The sequence below is a fragment of the Triturus cristatus genome, chromosome 6 (assembly GCF_964204655.1).
Source record: "Triturus cristatus chromosome 6, aTriCri1.1, whole genome shotgun sequence".
Taxonomy (NCBI): Eukaryota; Metazoa; Chordata; class Amphibia; order Caudata; family Salamandridae; genus Triturus; species Triturus cristatus.
This window is the reverse complement of record NC_140589.1, coordinates 1,896,442,370-1,896,460,003: the sequence shown is the minus strand read 5'-3', so window position 1 is coordinate 1,896,460,003 and position 17,634 is coordinate 1,896,442,370. Positions and strand designations below refer to the sequence as shown.

At 49.2% G+C, this 17,634-nt stretch overlaps 1 protein-coding gene across 2 annotated transcripts in view; it reads right to left on the bottom strand.

Moving 5' to 3' along the window:
* The window catches only part of LOC146822348 (uncharacterized), a 43,145-nt gene extending 25,905 nt beyond the window's left edge, over window positions 1-17,240 (bottom strand). For both annotated transcript variants that reach the window (XM_085613436.1, XM_085613437.1), the window contains exon 1: window positions 17,156-17,240. The gene's annotated coding sequence lies outside the window, so the exon portion shown is untranslated. The remainder of the gene's footprint in view (window positions 1-17,155) is intronic.
* Between the last annotated feature and the right edge of the window lie 394 nt (window positions 17,241-17,634).

Below are 17,634 nucleotides of genomic sequence, written 5' to 3'. Positions count from 1 at the left end.
TCATGTAGTGTCGGCTCTGTCCCCTGTTTGGGAGCGGTTTGTGTCAGATCTTTCTCCATTGGCAGTGGTTCAGTCATGTCGCCTGCTTTGGACCAAGCAAACTTATCCAGTTGTTTCTGTGCATTAGCCTTGGTCCCTATGCCTCCCGTCGCCATAGGTGCTGAACGCCTCTTCCAGGGCCAAGAGAGAGTCCAACTTTAGTTGGGGTAGTATCTGACACTCCTGTCGGAAGGGCAGAGGTGTCGTCGCCAACTCGTGGACTCGAAGAACCCACCGCGGGAACTTGCGGTTTCTTGTTGTGTTACCGAGTGCAAGTCACCCACAGTCGAGGCCCATCAAGGCAGCGCCTATTTCCCTTTAGATGAGCAGAGGAGATCTCAGTAGGGACTAATTTGCTTTGCCTTTCGCACCCGGGGTAGAGTTCAAACAGTGATGGCAATTCCCGCCAACCAGCGCCTTCTGATTCTCACCTCCCTGCTCCTGTGGCTTACTGACAAGCAGGGGCACGATAGATTTTACAATCTCCCCTCTGGCATAGCTTCGTGTTCGAATAGTCAGGTCAACTTCCAGCCATCTGTATGGGGTTCTTCCTTTGCCTCAGAGCTAGCCGCAGCCTCCACCCGCAGCAGGAGGTAGTACTGTTGCCTCCGTGGCGCCGTGAGTCCGAGGTGCGCAGGTGATCAACCAAGCCCCCAGAGACAATCAGGTAGGTCGTGGCAGATCCGCCGGTAACGGGCCCCGGGATGTTTGGGTTAATCCGCCCGACGCCACCCTCCAGCAGGTGCTCCGGGTATGGTGTGTAAGGCTCAAGTCTCCCACGAGGCCCCGATGACAGCAACTGAGCATGCAGCTGCTCCAGGCAAATCTCTATTTCCAGTACATGTGCCGCCTGCACCTCCAGCAGGAGGCTGATCGCTCAGACCCCTGCAATACTTCAGGCCGGGGTCCCCAGTGTGTAGCACGCCGCCCTTCCCACCTTAGGCCTGCAGTCCACAGCTGCGGGTGTCCCCGCCTCTGCAGGCACACTCGGCGCACAGCCCCGTCTCTTACCGCAGCAATCACCTCAAATGGGCACACAGTGGTTGCGGTGTCTCTTCTTCTGGCGCCGAACGGGCACAGGCCAGGGGTAGGCCTCTGCATATAGGCCCAGGAGCCGGTACCTCGAGTGGGAGCACAGGCTGCCCGGCGCTCACCTCCCAGCCGCTGACGTTCCGCGCGCGGCCGTCACACACGCTGCTGCCGAGTCTTTCTCCCCACTCTGAGGCACCAATGGAGTCCCGCGAGCGCTGCAGGACCCCGACGGCGCCGCTGCTGTCACCGCCTCTCGCCGGTGCCAGCCTCCAGTCCCTGGGACGCCGCCACTGCTGCTCCGGATCAGACCCCGGGAAGGGCGCTGGATTGCGACCCTTGGCTCCAAAACAGATGGAATTGCCCGCACGTCAGGCAGAGAGCTTAGCTCCACCTAATCTCCGCGACTAGGGGAACTTGGATGGCACAGGATAGGACAGACTCACATGCAGGGGTCTGGAGCTCCCTCAAGCAGCCGCCATTCTTGCTGGCTGCTAGCCACACCCCCCGCTCCTGCCCCTTCTTGACCTTGGAGTGCTTATTGTGACTTTCTCCCCAAAACTCCTCCATTCCCCCACCTTCACTTTTACCTTCACACAGTCAATTTTGAAGCTTAGGACTGGGTGCAGCAGCTCAGCCACCGGTCAATTTTATAAACATTGCCGCAAGTGCCGAAACACAAATTAAGAAGTAAATGAAGCAAAGGGAGTAAAAGAAGAGTATAGGAAGTATAAAGGGGGAGTGAGGGGAAGAGGGAGCCTCTAGGGTAGTCTCAAGATATGAGATCTGAGAGAATTAGAACCGAGGTCAAGCCGAAGAAAAAAGCTTGCCAGAACAGCAGGAAAATCAGCAAAAGAGTCCTTATTTCACCTACAGAAGCAACAAAATTGGAAATAAATCTGGAATTACCATCAATAGCATAGGATAACTTTAAACGGTTGTCTTCCGCAAGATCAACCAGCGATACCAACCAGAATATCTAAGCAGGCACACTCTGTCCTAGACTACACAATAGTGGACATCGAGCTATTACAAATGATCTCTAGTTATCAAATAATTCATGAACTAGAGAGTGATCACAGCCCCGCAGTCAATTGACTTTCATATCCATATCTCAAGGAGCGGCTGAAAGCAATGATTTGTAGGAAGTCCCCAGTCCGTATAATCTAAAAAGGCTAGCGTGGAATTTCAAAAACGCCTGTGAATTAATGAATTACTTTAAAAATGTACCGGCGACCAAACAAGAACAAAACTTGAATCAGCCAGGGGTAACTTGGGAAAATATGATCATGATGCTGATCTCCAAATTTCCATCACAGAACAGGCACCACGGAAGCAACCTAAGGATAAAAACAATAGAGACTTTCAGCTCCTTAGCGGTGATAAAAAGGGCATTAAATAGGAAATGAGAAAACTACGTGGAAACACCCTAATAACGAGCGAAGTGGCAAAGCAACAAATCCATCAGTTGAGGCAGAAATATAAAAAGGAAGTTTGGATGGTAAAGAAATCACAACAAACTGGAATTTGGTTAAAATTACTGGAAACAAGTAAATCAAATAACAAAAAAAAATTCTGGGTGAAAATAAATAACATAGCAAATGGATCTTTCCGTCAACATAACGCAAAGATTCTAGAGGCAGACTGAATAGTCCATCTAGCCAAAAATAATATGGACGAAAACACCAAATATATAGCTATGAATACAAATCACAATGCACTGCATCAACCATAAAAAGATCACCCAGAAAATGCGCTTGATGGAAATTGGATTTGAATCAACCAGGTCGAAATGGTCATAAAAAAACTCAGATCTAGCGGAGCCCCAGGCCCAAATGGCTTACCAAATGTAATTTTTAAACAAGATAAATTGTTTTGGGCAGAATTTCTCACTCCACTATTCAACCATGCTTTTCAAACAAACAGCATACCAGCGTCATGGAGAGGTAGCGTTCTACATCCGATATTTAAAGCGGGCGCCAGATCGGTTACGGCGAATTATAGGTTGATCGCCTTAATCGATGTAGAAGCTAAAATATATGCGTCAAATCTCCTGATAGCTCTGGAAAATTGGGTCACTTCTAGTAAGATCATCCCAGTTACATAGACAGGTTTTAGACCTGGTACAAGTACGATGTGTAACCTTCTGGCCTTAAACCTCCTCGTCGAAAAAGCAAAGCAAAAATCAACCAAATTTTATACCTGCTTTGTCGACCTAAAAACAGCGTTCAACATGGTACCCAGAGAACTTCTGTGGCAAAAGATGGCAAACATGGGGCTTTCCACCACTGCCACAACGGGCCATCGTCAATTTGTATACATCCACCTGGGTTCAGATAAAACTGAGTAACGGGAAAGAACTACAGCAAGGATTCCAACGCATATCGGTTTAAAGCAGGGATGCGTGCTGGCTCCTAGTCTTTTTAACAACTTCATCGCAGACCTAGACAAGAGGATATCAGAAATCCAAAGTGACCCGCCGAAGATTGCTCACTGCAAAATAAGAAGTTTGCAATATGCAGACAACATCATTTTATGCAGCCAGACGCCAGTGGGCCTACAGCGCTTGATCACAAAGCTGGTGGAATATACTAAGGAGCTTGGTCTGTCTCTTAACTATAACAAAAACAAGGTTATGTGTTTCTCAGCAAACACAGGGCCCAACAGAACAGAATATAAGTGGTATGCAGCCGAGAACAGAATAGAGCAGAGTGCCTCCTATAAATACCTGGGAGTAGTGGTCGATTCAAGGTTCACACTTAAAGAACATTTAATCACCAAAAGGGCTCAAGCAAATAAATTACGATTTGCATCAAACATGTTAAAATTGAAATTAAAGTGTCCATCAAATTCCCATCTACTCAAAGTCATTGCTGCCAAGTTCCTCCCAACCCTTACTATACGTCAACTATAAGGAAACATATCTGTCGTAAGTGATGCTAGCACCAACTTACACAGGCTGCAATGGCAGCCCTGTAGTCACAGTTTGTGAGTGGTATCCCATGGGTGGCATAATACGTGCTGCAGCCCATGGTAGACCCTAGGTGTACCCATGCCCTGGGTACTTTAGTACCATATACGAGGGACTAACAAGGGTACACCAGTAGCCAATTGGGAAGGTACCAAAGTACTTGCCACAGTCCAAATTAGGGAGAGAGCACAGTGACTGGGGTCCAGATTAGCAGGATCCCAATTAGACTAGTCAGAAAAGAGAACACCAGCAAACAGGGGGGGTAATCATAAAGCAGATCTGACTTTCCTATACTGCTTATGAAAGAGGGTGTACAGTCTGGACCGATAACGGAGTAAAATAAAAGCTATGCACGTTATTGCTTATGAGCGAGGGCGTACCGGCCGGCAGCAGAGTAAAGTAAAAGTTTTAGTGCAATGGCCCATGAAGCATGCGCCGTGAGGATGAAATAAATGCTGCAGTGTACTAAAAACAGGGGCTCACACACAGTATAACACAAGTAGTAAATAAAACAAGTAGTCCCCAAAGGAACACATACAAACACATAGTGTAAGATAACTGTATTTGGTCAGTGCTCCTCAGTGAGAAACGGAACTGATGTATCAGGAGCATCAACCAATGAGGATACAGCAAAGGAGAGGGTCATAGGAGTGAACTAATTGCAAGCGGCAGGCAGGATTAAACTTTGTACAGAGATTACAGCAGTTTTTTACAGACAGCGCATGCGTGCTGCCTAGGCTCGACCTAAAAAGCGCATTAGCTCTGGCAGCATCATTGAGCTTTTTTAAATTAGTTTTAGCCACACTGCAAAGCATCCACACATGCTTTAGAGCATGGCTTCAGAACATTGCCAAACCCAATAGCTTTCATAGGTGAGACCCATTGGCTTGGACAATGCTTCTTTAGTTCAGAGGACTTCTAGAAGAGATTTGTGCACATAACAGCGTGAAACACCAAGTAGAATATGTTATTCAAATTAACAACACTGAAGAAATAACTTGGTTAGTGGATGTCAAGGAAAGGGTTGTGTGTTTCTACAAAGATTTGTCAAGCCTGCTATATCACCAAAGCCACTGTGCTTAATATTACATTTATTGTGGTGTGAGCCATGGGCTATGCTGACCGCACAAGCACACAGAAATAAGGTATTTCTCACATAGAAAAAGTGTAAATTAAATCACGAATCCTAATCAGTTAAACAGCTTCCTTGACACCGCGCTCCCGGAATAAACAGTAGATGAAATAATACATATACCCACTCCATCTCTCCCTCTTAATATAACTTCGGTACAGGAACGCAATTGGATGAAACTTCCTATGGACTCTTGGAAGCAAGTCCTTGGAAGCACTAAGCCTGCTAAAGACCCCAACCCCACCCAGGCACATGAGAATTTTAACCTCTGGATCCAGGGTTCATTGGATGCAGTACTACCCAAAAAATTAAAACATATAATTAACAGACAGAAGACTGCCCCTTGGTTCTCTCCCAAACTAAGGGAGGTGAAGCAATCCTGTAGAAGGATTGAACGACAATGGAGGAAAGATTATTCGGCCATTATCAAAAATGAATACAGAGGAGCTATTAGAAGCTATAAGGCTGAGCTTAGGGCAGCCCAAGCCTCTTTCTATGAAAATAAGATCATGAGCTCTGCAAACTCCTCTAAGGAAATCTTCCAGATTGTGAAATCTCTTACTAAAGTATCTGCTAGACCACAGGCACAGGATGGCTCTCTTACTCGCTGCAATAGCTTAGCCATTTTCTTCGCCCAGAAAATTCAAAACATTTACCGGTCCTTTCCTAACACACCTAAACCCAGCCCAATCACAACCGCATCAGAGTCACTTTCCCTTACTCAATCCTCTCTGGTTAAATTTTCTCAGATGGATACTACTAGCTTGGTTTCCATCATAACAAAACCTAAATCTGGTTCCCCTACAGACCCTGCCCCGCCTCAGATTTTGTCTTCAGTCATTGAAACTATCTCCCCCACGATTCGTGACCTAGCGAATTCCTCCATCGTCTCTGGCACAGTTCCTCTAGCTTGGAAATGAGCTATGGTCAAAGCCCTGTTGAAAGAAAAGCAATTTAAATCCGGACGATTTTTCTAATTATCGCCCAATCTCTCTTTTACCCTGGGTTGGCAAGATTGTGGAGAAGCACATAAATTCCACATTGGTGGACTTTCTGGAACACAACTATCTTCTCCATCCCTCCCAAACCGGTTTCCGCCCCCAATTTGGGACTGAGACCGCCCTGCTTGCAGCAACGGAGGAGACGAGGAGGATTCTGGATCCAGGGAGTAATGCTGCCATCATCCTCCTTGATCTCAGTGCTGCCTTCGATACTGTAAACTATAACATCTTGATTTGCAGACTAAGAGATCTGGGAGTATTCGGTATAGCTCTCCACTGGCTGCAATCTTTTCTGACCGAACGATCATTTAGGGTCTTCGAAGGAGAGACGGTTTCCAGACAGATGATGTTGGACTGTGGAGTGCCTCAGGGCTCCTCCCTGAGCCCCACATTGTTTAATGTCTACATGAGGCCTCTGGCGGATGTGGTTCAGCCATTTGGCATAAAAATGGTCACCTACGCAGATGACACTCAGTTAGTGGTGGTGTTAAACCACCCTGAGCGATCACCCAGCATTCTAGGTTGTTGCCTAGAAGAGATAGCCAGATGGATGGACCACTCGTGCCTTAAGCTTAATGGGGACAAAATGGAGCTTAAGCTTTTAGGCAATGCCCCCGTATTCGACTCAGCTTTGCTGTGGCCCAACTGCCTTGGGCCCATGCCAGCTCCTAAAGAGCAAATTAAAAGTCTGGGAATATGGCTGGACCGTTCCCTCACTTTTAGCCATCAGGCGGTAAAACTCTCTTCCTCTTGTTTTGGCATACTCAGAATGCTTCGAAAGGTCTTTCCTCTCCTCCCTTTTCAAGCCAGAAGGATCATGGTCCAGGCGCTTATTCTTTCTCGCCTCGATTATAGCAATGCTCTTTATCTGGGTGCCCCGCATTCAACCATCAATAGGCTCCAGATTGTACAGAATTGCGCTGCTCGCCTCCTTCTACAGATTCCGCGGTGGCAATCGGCAAAGTTTGCCATTAAGACATTACACTGGCTGCCGATCAAAGAGAGGAGTCAGTTTAAAGCCATGTGTCTTGCCCAGAAAGCTTTCTGGAAGACTGGCCCTCCGATTATCTAATCTTTAATCACTCCCTACCAACTGAGAAGGGTTCTCCGATCTACCACTGCCTTCCTCTCTATTCCACCTAGAATAAAGAGAGCTAGAAGTGGTGGACGGTCCTTCACGTATAACGCATCAATCTTATGGAATGCTCTCCCTATTTCTCTTCGACAGGAATCCAATCTGCTTGTCTTCCGAAGGCTCTTAAAAACTTGTCTCTATAAAAAAATGGCACTAATTTGCATCCTACTGGTTCCGGCTGTGTTGTCCGTAGCGCTGGGAGGCCTCAGGGTAGCCATCGCGCTCTATAAATACAAATACAATACAATACAATATAAGTTCAATCTTATTTCGATGGGTCTTGTGCCAGCAGTCTGTTATCTGCACATAACACTCTAACAAATACATGAACATTGAAGAAAGGGACAAATAACAGATTTGAAACACACATGCTGACCAGACCCAGGGGCTTGAAATTGGAGTTATCTCCGGGAATGTCATTGGGGAGTGGGAAGGTTAGCATGTGTTTATTGCTGAGAGTGAAACATTAAATACTCTTTCACAGTTTGCCTCTAAACCCTGCAATACACTTTCGCAACTGGGGAAACTACATGCTTTTCACAGACCTGACCCCACTCGAATGTCTGGGGATACCCATAGATAACCTGGCAGACAGGACTGGCTTGAAAATGGTGCTCGTGCACTTCAAGACTCCTCTTTGAAGTTTTTGCCGCATCAAAGCCACATTCGGGTTTAGGTACCGGGTCTCAGACCCTCCCAAATCAGACACTTCTGGACCTAGACCGAACCTCTGTCAGAACAACTGTGGTGCTGCTCACAGGACTCAACTGGTCTGTTTTTCTGTGTCTGCTTTCCTGCTTGCTACCCTGCTGCTCTCTGATTCTCCTGGAACGAGAGCTGGACTCTGCCTTCCCTCCAAAGTGATCTCAAGGGTTTGTTAGTTTGCCTCCAGTTTCTTAAGTCTCAGGGACACAAAAGACTTCCTGCAGTTCTGCTGGACTCTGCCTTCGCAAAGTCCTAACCTTGCCTAAGGAGCCCCCTCCGAGTTCTGGGCCTCAGGAGTGGGCCCTGATGCAACGTCCTGCAAAGTTGCGCACCCCAGATGACAGCCCTCAGGACTGACGCCGGACAACACAGAGCCTCGCAAAGCCTCATTGCTCAGCCTCTTGGAACCGATGCTGGACGACCCAAAACCTCAGGATCCAAGGTACTGTGTCCAACGGGCCCAGGGGGTCCCTATAGCAGGCCCACACTCCATCGTGATCTGCCTGAACTTTGGATTTGCACCGGTCTCTTGGAGCTTGCAGTAACCTTTTTAGTGCTACCTGTTTCTAAGCACTTTATTGCATTTATTTCTTCAACATTCAATATCTTGACTTTGATCGTTTTGGTCTTGTTTTTCTCCGATAAATATTCTTTATTTTCTAAGCAATTATGTAGTCTTTTTGTGGTTTATTCACTGTGTTGCTGTATGAGCTATTACAGAAAACTTTACACATTGCCTTCTTAGTTAAGACTGCCCGCTCTGAGCCAAGCTACAGGGGGAAAGGGGAGGGAGGGGGGTGGGTGAGCACAGGATAATTTGGGATTGTGTTGTGACTTACCCTAACCAGGATTGTGGTCCCTAATTGGACAGGGTGCATACCTCGGCCCACTAGAGACCCAATTTCTAACATCCTGCCACGTGGTTGAACATACTTGACAAAAAAGGAGTTAAACAACCAAACATCACATTACATCAAATCCACTGTAGGATAACATCACATCCAATACCTCATTATGAAAGCTACTAATATCCACTTCACAAGGATGAAAGGCTGAGACAGTCCTGCTGGGGTCTAAGGCGGAGGGCCTGATCTTGAGTGGGTGCAATCGTTATAGTAAAGATAAAGATGGAACATTCAAAAGTGGTGGGAGGTGGAGGGAACAGAAAAAACAGAAAGCTGTGCAAGAGAAGGGGACAGAGAGGAGCGATGCAGTCAGAGGGGAAAGAGGGTGGCAGAGTGAAGAGAGGCGAGGAGAGGGGAGAGAGGCAGGGAGAGGGGAGAGAGGCGGGGAGAAGGGCGAGAGGCGGGGAGAGGGGAGAGAGGCGGGGAGAGGCAGGGAGAGGGGAGAGAGGCAGGGAGAGGAGAGAGAGGCAGGGAGAGGGGAGAGAGGTGGGGAGAGAGGCAGGGAGAGAGGAGCGGGGAGATGGGAGAGAGGAGTGGGGAGATGGGAGAGAGGAGGGGAGAGGGGAGAGAGGCGGGGAGAGGGGAGAGAGGCGGGGAGAGGGGAGAGAGGCGGGGAGAGGGGAGAGAGGCGGGGAGAGGGGAGAGAGGCGGGGAGAGGGGAGAGAGGCGGGGAGAGGGGAGAGAGGCGGGGAGAGGGGAGAGAGGCGGAGAGAGGGGAGAGAGGCGGGGAGAGGGGAGAGAAGCGGGGAGAGGGGAGAGAGGCGGGGAGAGGGAAGAGAGGCGGGGAGAGGGAAGGGAGGCAGGGAGAGAGGCGGGGAGAGGGGAGAGAGGCAGGGAGAGGGGAGAGAGGCAGGGAGAGGGGAGAGAGGCAGGGAGAGGGGAGAGAGGCAGGGAGAGAGGCAGGGAGAGGGGAGAGAGGCGGGGAGAGAGGAGAGAGGCAGGGAGAGAGGCGAGGAGAGGGGGAGAGGCGTGGAGAGGGGGAGAGGAGGCGAGGAGAGGGGGAGAGGCGAGGAGAGGGGGAGAGGCGAGGAGAGGGGGAGAGGTGGGGAGAGGCGGGGAGAGAGGATAGAGGCAGGGAGAGGGGAGAGAGGCGGGGAGAGAGGCAGGGAGAGGGGAGAGAGGCAGGGAGAGGGGAAAGAGGCAAGAAGAGGGGAGAGAGGAGGGGAGAGGGGAGAGAGGCAGGGAGAGAGGTAGGGAGAGGGGAAAGAGGCAAGGAGAGGGGAGAGGGGAGAGAGGCAGGGAGAGGGGAGAGAGGCAGGGAAAGGGGAGAGAGGCGGGGAGAGGGGAGAGAGGCGGGGAGAGGGGGAGAGGCGAGGAGAGGGGGAGAGGCGAGGAGAGGGGGAGAGGTGGGGAGAGGCGGGGAGAGAGGATAGAGGCAGGGAGAGGGGAGAGAGGCGGGGAGAGAGGCAGGGAGAGGGGAGAGAGGCAGGGAGAGGGGAAAGAGGCAAGAAGAGGGGAGAGAGGAGGGGAGAGGGGAGAGAGGCAGGGAGAGAGGTAGGGAGAGGGGAAAGAGGCAAGGAGAGGGGAGAGGGGAGAGAGGCAGGGAGAGGGGAGAGAGGCAGGGAAAGGGGAGAGAGGCGGGGAGAGGGGAGAGAGGCGGGGAGAGGGGAGAGAGGCAAGGAGAGGGGAGAGAGGCGGGGAGAGGGGAGAGAGGCGGGGAGAGGGGAGAGAGGCAGTGAGAGGCGGGGGGAGAGGGGAGAGAGGTGGGGAGAAGGTAGAGAGGCAGGGAGACAGGAGAGAAGCAGAGGGGAGAGAGGGGGGCAAAGGGAGAGAGGGAGGCAGGCAGAAGGGAAAGAGTGGGGAGGCAGAAGGGAAAGAGGGGGAGGCAAAGGTAAGCATTTATAGCAATACAGCCCACTATCACCCGCCCCCTCCTTAGATCATTCGGCAGTGGCCGTGGGAAAAGATAAAAATCCCTGTTTTTATTAATTAGTTTTATCCAGCGTGAACTTGTAGTGCCTTACCTGAGTGGCTGTTGAGGACCGGGGCACCCTGAAAGATCCCGAATAGCCCTTGGAGTGAGTGCTGATTCCCCCCTGGAGTGAGCACCGATCCCGAGACTAAGGTAGTGACCAAGGTACCTTGACTGACTGACTTTGACGATCAGCAGTTCTATGAGGCCTCATGACAACTGAGAAGGTTTGAGTCTACAATGCCTGACTTTATAAAGGAGCCATACCGCGCATTGTGGCAATTAACCTCTCTCGACTACTGGAATTTATGCCCTCTTCTTCCTCTTACACCGCTCTATCTTCAGTCCTATCTTGTTGAATCAGTCCTGTTCTGAAGTAACAATCTGTTCCTATCGCATCACTTCCTGACCGCACATTAGTTTGGGTTTCTTCACCCGACTTCTGGAAAATGTGCCCCCTTCTTCTCCTTATACTTCCCCTCACCACCGCTACCCTAGTGACACCCTTCTCATATCCCCACCACACTCCTCATTTTCCCAACATGGCCACCACTCGAGTTAAGTCTGGAATTAATGCTACAAAATAATGTATCCTCCTAACCTGACAAAAGCTTCAGCAAAACGATTCAAGCAAAACACCATTGAATGTTTCCCTGATTCCCTTTTTGTTGATCAATTCAACAATGGTTGTTATGGGAGGCTCAAAAACGATTTAATTTTTTTCCACTCACGATATTTCCTCCTGGTCCACCAGCTTATATAATTCCCTTAACGTCACCTCCTCCTCTTCTATTCCTCATAGGAAGCAGCTAAAATTGTTGCCTTCTGTGTGTTTTAATGGCTCCTTCACTATCTCACTCTATAACACCGGTACTGTCATGATCCAAGCTAAAGACACCCGTCTCTCTCTCTTTGACCACCTCTTCCATTACCTACTCCCCTCCCCTGTGACCGGGCTATCCCTTGACTCTTCATCTAGCTCCACCCATTACTTCCTATCTCCTCCCCTGACCCCCTACATTCCAATAGGCTGCACCCTCAGGAGGCATAAGTCGACCCTCTTCCCCCCTCCACTGTTCCCTCCTCTCCCATTCTTCCCCCTCACAGTGTGCGCCCCTCATCACATCAGCCTTACCTCTAGCTAATACGGTCCTCGTCCAATCTGCACTGTCCGGGGACTCCAATTTTATCTCCTCCCCCATCCCTACCTGCCACCCCCCTAATTAGTCCACCTCTCCTCCAACCTACTCCCCTAGTTAATTTTCCTTACGTTCCCCCTATTCCCTCCTCTTCTCCTCTTTTCTATCTCCTCCTCCCCTCACCGTGCACCCCGAATTCTTCACAAACCCCTTGCATCTCTCTTCTTTCCCCCACTCCTCCAGGAATGCTGTGCTACTCCCTATCCCCCCTTGGTAACCCTTTCCCTTTCCCTCCCTCAGACCTAGCAGAACCACTTTCTTTCTTCAAATACCCTATCTCCCAACCCACCTCACTCTGCCAGGTGCCCGTTCCCTAACATCCACCTCACCTAGCTTACAGGACCTCTACCAACCCCTCCCCTCCCCTCTCTTCCTCTCAAACCTCCTCCCTTTCTATGACACCACACATTCCCCCCTCTCTTTCCGCCCCACCGCCTAATTCCTCACCTATCTCCCCCTAATTATGTCCTCAATTCCTATCCTTCTTGCAACTTCAACAAAGACAACTCTCCTTTCATCTCTGATGCACCAACGCCCGCTCTCAACCACCACCTTTCCCCACCCCTGAGCCCTGTACCCCAACTCCCCTCCCGTACCCCCACCTCTCCCTGCCCTTCACCGCCAATTGCACCCCCTCCTGTTTCCATTGAGCCACCCAACATGCCATGCTCTGCCCTACTCTCTCTGGAAAATAAGCTAGGATCTCTCATCACTTCCATCTCCCAGCTTGAAGCTACCATTTCACTCTTAAGCTCCAAGATTTCCACCTTTCCATACACCTCAATTCCTTTGGAAAACACTCACCTTCCCACGAGATACACCTCGCCCCCACACCCCAAAATAGTCAATCATAACCTGTCGTCTGCAAACTTCGCGAACTCACACAAGTTCTCAAACGCCACCCTTCTTCCACTTTCCTCTCCAAGAAACCCTACTATCTACACTATTCCGGCCATCTCCTCTGTCAGAACCAATCATCCACCTAAATCCTCCCGGGCACCCTGGTATAAGTACAATAACCCTATCACCCCTCATAGCCCAAGTGCCCCCGTCACCAAAACAGTCTCGACAGAGTTGCGCGGTCTGCTCCACAACTGCAGATCTGCAATAAAACACAAACCTGAAATCTCTGATACCATCATCCTTCACAATATTGACACGCTCTTCCTCAGAGAGACCTGGTTCAACAATACCTCTCACTCTAGGTTTGATCTCTTATTGCCCACAGGCTACTCTATCTTTAGAAATGACAGAATAGACAAAGTTGGGGGAGGTGTTGCAGTTATCTTTAGAAACTCCCTTCAACTTAAGGCTTTTCCTAACAGCTCCCTCCGTACTTTTGAATGCCTATCTCCTGAGCTTCAATTGCACCACGGCTCACCCCTCAGATTCCATGCCATTTACCACCCGCCTGGTAGCGGCTCTTAGTTTTTGGAGGCTCTTCGTTTTTGGAGGAACTCATTGATTTCATCAGCGACCAATACTCGCAGTCAGATCTTCCATTGATTTCATCAGCGACCAATACTCGCAGTCAGATCTTCCTGGGTGATTGCAATCTCCACTGGGGCTCGCTGGAAGACTCTTCTGCGAACATGCTGGCCACCTTCCTCTCTGCAAACGATCTTAACACTGCACAGAAACAACACACTCTAAGGGCTCAATCGTAGACCTTGTTATTTCTAAAGCAGGCATGCTGACTATTGCTACCCCTATTCATGTAGACTGGTCTGACCACCTCCTCATCCCATTCTCTCATCACCTATCACACTCTATAACTCTTGGCCAACCTAAGAGGACTACTTCCTGGTTCCGTAACACTAAAAATATTGACCTCGGTACTCTGTGATTCGGCTTTGCTATCAATTCCATGCTACTCCCGAACCTGGATGTTAACGAACTCACCTCCCAATGCCTCTCGGTCCTTGCAGTCAAAATCATTAACATCGCTCCTCTTCAAAGGAAAAGGAAAAGGCCCACTCCCTCAGCACCTTGGTTCAACAAATCCCTTTATGAAGAAAGGAAATACCTAAGAATCCTGGAGAAACAAAGGAGACAAGCGCCCTCCACCAATAATTTTGCTACGCTTCGTTCAGCAAGATCCAAGTACCACAAGCACATCGTCCTTGAAAAAGCATCGCACTTCAGAACCCTCCTCAATTCAGCCAAAAATAGACCCAAAAACTATTCGACCTCATCAAGAATCCAAACTGCTCTCCCCCAACCTCCAAGTTGGAGGATTCTACAAAGAAAGCAGTGGAATTCGCTATATTCTTTGACGAAAAAGTGAAATCACTTGTGGATCAGGTCATTCATCCTACCCCTCCAGAGGAGCGCAAACCCTTAGCCATTTGGTAGAACTTTGACCCCCGTCTCTGAAGATGCCCTCCTTAAATGCATCCTTGTAACAAAGCCCTCCAACTATTCTCTTGACCCCATCCCAAGTGCCATTGCCATCGACTTCTTGTAGTGACGGCACTTCACACTTCCTTCCCCATAGTCTCCTGCCTAGCCTTGTAGAATGTTGACATCATGGTGATGTATTAGACTGCAGCTGCAGTGCTCTAGGTTGTCAGTTGAGAGTTGGGGCTGAGCTGGTACCATCCTGCTCCTGGTGGGGTTTTTATTTCCTTTACTTTTACTTAATGAATGTACTATTTTCCTGTAACATCTACTTAAAATAAATATACTTTATCAACTACCTGGATTCAGTGATCATCCTTCACTATACTTCTATACCCATTCTCTTTCCTATTGGACCACTCTGGTCAACCTCTCCCTCAATCAAGGCTCCCTTCCTGTTTCCTTCAAAACTGGGCAGGTCACCCCTCTTCTTAAAAAACCCACCGCTGATGCGAACGACCTCAACAACTACCATCCCATCACTAACCTACCTTTTCTTTCGAAATCACAGAAAGATGTGTAGCGAAACAACTCTCCCGTCATATCAAGGACAATGATCTTATTGACAAATTTCCAGGCCGGCTTCATTCAAAACTGCAGCACGGAAACAGCCCTGCAGCTAGTGATTGATGACGCGCTGCGGATACTCGATTCAGGGGAGTCTTGTCTTCTAATTCTTCTTGACCTTTCTGCAGCCTTTGACACTGTCAATCATAACACTCTCCTTAACACTCTGCAACAGAGAATGGGCATAGAGGGCACTGTGCTCAAATGGTTTGCCTCCTTCCTCTCTGATAGATCCCAAATGATCAAAATAGCGAACAGTCTTTCTTCTCGTTTGGCGGTAGGTGAAGGTGTTCCTCAAGGCTCTATACTTGCACCCACTTTGTTCAACCTCTATTTGGAACCATTGGGAAATCTCCTTAGTAAATCCGGGATCCACTATCATCTCTATGCGGACGACACTCAAATCTACCTTAAATTGGCCTCCACTCACGATCTCTCCTTCCTAAACTCTACTCTCGACTCCATTCAAAACTGGATGTTAACTCATCAACTGATCCTGAATCCCTCCAAAACTGAATTCCTCCTCCTCTCATATTCACTCTCTCCTCCTCCGGTTCAATCATGGATGGATCAGATGAATCTACTGAACAATAAACCCATCATTGTCGACAGCGCAAAATCCCTTGGTATCATACTCAACAAAAGACTCAATCTACTCTCCCACATCAATTCCATGGCAAAGTCTGCTCGATACCAACTGCGCCTTCTTTGGGGGATTCAACGCTTCTTCCCGGAGCAAGACCTAAAAACCCTGGTCCAATCACTGGTTCTCTCTAGAGTGGACTACTGCAATTCTCTTCTTACTGGCCTCCCCAAACTCCACCTGTCCCCCCTGAAGTCTGTTCTCCATTCAGCAGCTCGTCTCAGATATAGGGCCAAGAGAAGCGACCACATCACACCCATTTTATCTTCCCTCCGTTGGCTTCCGACAGAGGCAAGATCTATCTACAAGACTGCCTGTATCACCCACAAAGCCTTGCACTCATCCTCCCCTCGCTACCTGGATAATCAACTGAAACTCTCTGGAGGCTCCAGACCATCACGTAATGCAGAAAATGTATTGCTTGAACCTCCCACTTTCAAGAAGGAAAGATCGATGGCCCAATCCTTTTCAGGCACCGCGGTGAGAATCTGGAACTCACTTCCGCCTCAGCTCCGGACCACCACCTCTTCCCAGGCCTTCAAAACTGACCTCAAAGCTCTCCTCCTTCAAAGACACTTCCAAATCTAATTCACACCCTCTCTCTTCCCTCAAGGAAGTTCTTTCACTATAGGAAATTCTGTCCTATATGCCTACAGAAGTGCCTTCCCAGTGTGTTCTCGTGTTTTGAGTGGCTGCCACTTATTGCAATATCATACCTCTACTTGTATGCTTATGTAACATGCACACTTGTCACTTTCTCCTCATGTAACCTTACTGTTCCTATTGTGAACCGTTCTGACACCTTTTGGTAAAGTCCGCGCTGAATAAAAACGCATAAACTTGGCCCGAAGGTATTGGAGCGCTTTTCATGAGCGCCAGTTACAGACCTGCCAACCGGAGCCAAAATGTCACTGTGTGAGGAGGAGGCGGGGCCCGAGGAGGGGGCGGGGCCTCGTGCCGAGAACTACCTGAGAGACACTTTTGCCCCCATCCCCACCCTCAAGCCCCCTCCAAATAACAAACACAAAAAAACATTGTTTTTTTAAAGAAAAGCCTACCGAGGCTGGTGCTAATGCCCTGCCGTTTTTTAACAGCCTTGAATGGACGTCAGCAGCTCTAAGTCTCGGAGAACGAAGTGAAATCCACACTCTCTGCAGTGCTTTTCAACTCATTCTCACTGCCACCGTGTGATATCAGCTTCTCACCGGGTGTGATGATGGAAGCTGTCATTGTGTGACACACGGTGGCACCTGTAAAATTGCTAAATCTCTACAACACCGTGTGCGTTGTCAGGCCTTGAGTTACATTACACAGGGATACATTCACATTTATTTTCAGACGCTGGGAGGGTAAGTAATTTGCACAGAATCACAGACATCGAGACTCGAACCTGGGCTCCCAGAGTCGGCAGGTCAGGCACTTACGCCACAATTACATTACAAACAGAAGGAGGAAACAAAACCCCCTCACTCAGTAACTTCCTCCCCGGCTCCAACCCTCCCACATCGCCAACTCACCTGCAGCAGATCAAAGGGCGCGCGCACTTCGGGATGAAAATTACTCTCCTGTCTGTGTCTGGCATCCAGGGCTGGTGTGGTCACATCCCTCCCATTCCACAGTGACGTCAGAAGCGCATCATCCAGAGGGGTGGTCACAATGGAGAGCCCCAGTACCCCGCCAATCACCCCACCGAATCGATGATGAGAGATTGCAAAACAGAGGGATAAGGGGCGGGGCCTATAAAAAGCTTTGTCTTTACTAAACAATTCAGGAATAGGCGTTAAGAGGTCATTATAGATACATGCATTGTATACATTAAGACCGATCTTCTAACACGCCCCCAGCCTCCCTCACTCTCTGATTGACAGGCGTGAGTGAGCCCGGGTCATTTCTAAAAGAGAAACAGAGATATGTTCGGAGGCTGCTCGGGGGGAACAGAGACAAGAAAAGCTGAAAACAGACCCCAGAGAGCGCTCCCGATGCGGATATTTTACCC